At 46.3% G+C, this 5,115-nt stretch overlaps 1 long non-coding RNA gene across 1 annotated transcript; it reads left to right on the forward strand.

Moving 5' to 3' along the window:
* The first annotated feature begins 297 nt into the window (after window positions 1–297).
* On the forward strand, window positions 298–4,814 carry LOC112272290. The gene is made up of 2 exons (XR_002965890.1): window positions 298–4,410; window positions 4,515–4,814. It is a non-coding gene; the product is annotated as an uncharacterized LOC112272290 (long non-coding RNA).
* Window positions 4,815–5,115: the final 301 nt, after the last annotated feature.

The raw sequence follows: 5,115 nt of genomic DNA on the forward strand, positions 1-5,115 counted from the left end.
CGTGGTTTTTATGGAGTTCGTACGGTTTGCACGAACGAGACTTTCATCGGATACTCCACCAAACAAAAGAAAACAAAAGAGAGTAAACACGACCATGAAACGCAGACGATCGTTGCAAAAAAAAGAAGAAGACGGCATCCCACCGAACGGCAAAATGTACCAATTAGCCTTTGAGCCGCAGCCCACCGTTCCGCAGCATTGCCTTCATCCTTTGAGCCGCAGCCCGCAGTCCCGCAAACTCTTGGCCCAGCCCAACCTACTACGTTAGTGCTTAGTGGGCTTGCCCTCAAAACAAAAAAGAATGTCAGTTAGGGTACCCCGAGCGCCCGAGCCTCCCTCTCTCCCACCCCAATAGCCGCCGCCGCCGCCTCCGATTCGGCTGTACATTCGCCGCCGCTGCAAATCAAGCGCCGCCCGCGGCAGCAGACGCGTTTCGTGCGGACCATGAAGACGCAGAGGACCGCCGGCGACGACGACGCCATCCGCACCGAGGCACCACAGTGGGCTGAGCTACCCGATGACCTCCTCGCCATAGTCCGCGGCATGGCGACCTCGCCGTTCGACCGCGTTCGCATCGCCGCCGTGTGCCGATCCTGGCGCGCCGCCGCGGCCCTCTCCCCCGCTGTTGCTCTCCCTACCTGGCTTCCCACAGTGTTTCAGTTGCTACTCCACGGAGAATCGCCTCTACTGCCCCGAGGACGGCCGGGACTACACCGGCGTGGACTACACCGGCGTCCTGCTGGACGTCCCCTTGCTCCAGAGCAAGGCTCTCAGCCGGGAGATCGTCGGCTCCCACGACGGCGGCTGGCTCGCCGCTTTCTTCACCACTCGCCCACACGCCACCGCCGGGTACCAGCAAGGCATGCTCGTAATCTTCAACCTCTTCACGCGTGCCGAGGTGGCGCTATCTCCGAAGCAAAGGGACATCGGCAAATTTCGCGTCGATGAGGACAAGCCGTTTTTTGTCTCCAACTCCAAGATTGTCTTCTCCGAGGACCCCACCTCGAGCGCTTGCATCCTCGCCGCCATGATTGACAGATGCAAGTCGCTGTCTGTAGAATTGGCTGCCCGGATGGCGGGTGGACAGTATACAAAACCTGCAGCTGGGAGATAGGTTTGTGGGATCAGCTCCAGGACATTGTCTTCTTCAACGGCGAGCTCTATGGGCTGACCCGAGAAAGACTAGTCAAGCTTAACATTGGTGGCAAGAACCAAGATGGAGCTCATCCCGTAGTCACCACCATTCACCAACTGGGTCCTCAGATATCCAAACAGATCGTCCATGGAGACGACGATAACACCAGCAATTTCTTCCTTGTCGAGCTACGGGGGAAGTTAGCCATTGTGGTGTCGGATAATAGCTGGCACCCGCGGTCGAGCAGGTTGTTCGAGGTTGCCGAAGCTGAAGACGGCTACAAGTGTGCAGAGCTGACGAGCTTGGGCAACTACACTTTGTTCTTGGGTTCGAGGTGCTCCAAGGCAGTGGAGAATAGCAACGGTGACTTTGACCACCGCCATGAAATGTTTCATGGTATCTGTGGTGTATATCGTCATTGGGAAGATGAAGATGAAATTACCCGTAATTGTGTGGATTTGGGCGGGGCTTGCTATCCTCATTGTGGCGGTACATGGCTTCTCCCTCCAGAGTTATAGCAAACTACTGTTAATTTGGGCGCATGCGCATGAACATCCATATATTTCCTACATGCATGCATTATTTGCTTGGTCATACTGTCATGATACATGCTCTTTAACCAAGTTAAATGTTCGATTGAGAGCCCTAGTTGCTTATGATTTTTTTTTTCAATATATGGTATTCCCTCTTCCTAAATGTAAGAAGTCGTGGCTTTGTTAAAGTCAAATTTCTTAAACTTTGACCAAGTTTATAGAAAAATTTGCCAACATTTAGAATACCAGATAAGTATATTATGAAAATATATACCATGATCGATTTAATAAAACTAATTTAGAGTCATAGATGTGTGTAGATTTTTCTATAAAACTTGGTCAAAGTTTAAGAATTTTGACTTAGGACAGGGCTAGGACTTCTTACATTTAGGGACGAAGGGAGTACGTAGATTTTTGAAATATGCTGTCTGTTTCATGTTGCTGGAGTTTTTTCGTACTACGTACACACTACCAAGCATGTTTGCCTGCAGTGTAGTGGAAGATGCCAGGAGGGTATTTATTTGCCTCCTCTTCACCTCACGTAACTTTAACGGATTTGTTGTTCCAAAGAGCAAAAATAGTGTGTCGTGTGCGCACCAGAAGAGAGACATGAACAATTCCAATGGAACAGGAAATGTGCATTTTTTTCATGAAGGGAGCTGCACATAACCGTAGGTTGTAGTGCTAGGTAGAGTAGTTTATCTTGTTTGCTTGCTTAACTGGTTCTGCTCCTGCAATGCATGCATGACTAGGCATGCAGATTCATACAGCTGCTTTTTTACTGCCTTCCCATGACATATAAGAACCGAGCACTAGCAACCAATTAAAGCAGCTATTTATGTATGTCCAATGTAATACTACAAAATAGTTATGATTTGAAAATGTCTCTTCAGTGTATTGTGGAATTGTTTAGCTACTTGTACGAAGCATTTCTGTATTTAAGACAATACTTTTATTGGACAGAGAGGAGAGAGGAAATCATATTACCTGCTCTAATTTGATTACTCCCTACACAAAAACTGAGGTACAGGACTACATGGCATATAAGAACCGAGCACTAGCAACAAGTGTTAGAAAACATCTTTTCTGAACTGGGAGGCAATTAATTAATTGCCTGGTTCTTCTATCTAACCAGAAGAGAATTGTTGAGTCAGTTAGAAAAAAACTGGGCGAAAAGCATATGATCCATCCCCTGCTTTTGTTGCCTGGCATATTTTGTCAAAGGGTGTTTCCCATTCTATCACTATACAAAATGCATCCAGAGTGAATACTACTAATACCATGAATGTTCTACATTTATTAGCTCTGTTTAGGAGACACTCTTATATTCGATTTTCAATTAATTGTAAGATACATATCTGAATCTTATAGAGTATCATCAAACAGTAAGGATCTGAATGTCATCAAGTGAATTCCATTAGTCGGTATGAACCCGTTTGAACTCCTTTGTCATCTTTGTCGTCTTCAATCTCATACATTGATTCATTGGTTACAGAAAGAAAATTAAAATGTATACGTCCTTCATTCTTCTTGAAGTACACGACAGTCTAAAATACACATGAGCTCACAATCTACTGCAGAGCACTATTCTGGTTGGTTAAAAATAGGAGCTATATTCTTAATTCAACAATAATTGATTGTACTAAGTTCCTCACAATTGTATATATATATGCATCCTCACAATTTCTTGCCAGACAAGAACACCCAGGAGTTTATGTAGGTGCCTAGCTATCATTGTGAAATTAACCAGGAAACAACACGTTAGTATATATGTCCGTTAGTTTGTACTTGGGAGCATGCCAAAAACATGACTTGGTACATGCCGTCACAACCTCTTTGACTAAGGCCCTGTTTGTTTGGGCTTTAGCTTCAGCTTTTGGTGTTTCTAGCAATCTCAAAAGCACTTCTTTCGTTTACACATGAAGCTGAGAAGCACCTCCGGACGTGCTTTTCAGCTAGAAGCACCAAAACCACGTCTGGAGGTGCTTCTCAGCTTCATTTGTAAACGGGAGAAGTGTTTTTGAAATTACTAGAAGCACTAAAAGCTGAAGCAGAAGTCTAAACAAACGGGGCTAAAACAGACTGAGTGATAAGGATGTTCTACAGTACGTGGGACTTACCGCGAGGTGCCGGTACCTCCCTGCCATTCACAATCTTTCTCGGAAAGGATAGGATGACAGCACGTCTCCTATGCAAATTACTCCATGGCGGCTTCGACCACCAGCATGAAATGTTTCACGGTATCTGTGGTATATGTCATCATTGGGAAGATGAAGATGAAATTACACGTAATTGTGTCGAGTTGGTTGGAGCAGTACGTGATTCCTTTTGCGAGGCTTGCTATCCTCGCAGTGACAGGGCATGGATTCTCCCTCCAGAGTTCTAGCAAACTAGTGTTAATTTGGGCGCATGTGCATGAACATCCTAACTTAACTATGTACATGGTTGGATTGCTTTTATCTGCTCCTTGATCTTCATAATTGGTATTGCTTATGGTGTTACCAAGATTACAGATCAGATAAGCTGTGTCACAGGTTGGAACATATTTGTGCGTAAGTTTGATTTTCTTCTGCTCAAAGAAATGTAACTGCATGCATGCTGATGTGAAATCCAGTTTTCTTTGTAGTAGTAAACACATATGTTATAGCATTCACAGCACTGGCTGCTGGATCTGGTCGCTAGCAAGATAGCAGCCGAGCCTCAAGTCACTGCAGATTCTACAATTGCCAACATCACTTACAGGTTCATGTCTACATACATCCTCTTGAACCAGTTTTTCTCATTAACCTATTGTTGTCAATTCCTCAAACCAGAACCGAGTGGACTGATAAATTTCCTGGTTGCAGCAATTTGGTGAACATTTATGTTGGTATTGGTGTTCCGTGGTTGATCGACACAGTTTACAACTGCTTTCTCTACCAAGATAATGCTGCTGGCCTCAGCTTCTCCCTTCTGGTTTTCTTCGCAACATCGTTTGGTTGTATCACGGTGTTGGTTCTTCGCCGCATTGTACTTGGTGCAGAGCTTGGGGGCCCTATGTTGTGGGCGTGGGCGACATCAGCCTACTTCATGGTCTTCTGGAGTAATCATTTACCCTATGAAAGGGCGAAGAATTGAGGGCTTGTTTCGGCCTCTACATGTTCTTATCTCCGCCATTGGACCATCGCATCCCTGCCGTTGATTGTTTTTCCCCCCGATCTGTGACGCTGGAGGTGTCTTGCGGAGTCCTCTGGATGTGTCCCCCGCTCTCTCTCTCTCTCTCTCTCTCTCTCTCTCTCTCCTCTCGCGCTAGCGACGCCGCCGGCCTCACCGGCTCCTCCGTCGCCACCACTTCCTCGAGACCCACTCCACCACACATTCCTTCCCCAATCCACCATCTCATTTGTCCCAATCCATCGCCATCCACCCATCTCTCCTTCACTGTTTCGGAAAGGTAAAGCCCCGGTG

This window comes from Brachypodium distachyon, chromosome 4 (genome assembly GCF_000005505.3).
Source record: "Brachypodium distachyon strain Bd21 chromosome 4, Brachypodium_distachyon_v3.0, whole genome shotgun sequence".
Classification (NCBI taxonomy): domain Eukaryota; kingdom Viridiplantae; phylum Streptophyta; class Magnoliopsida; order Poales; family Poaceae; genus Brachypodium; species Brachypodium distachyon.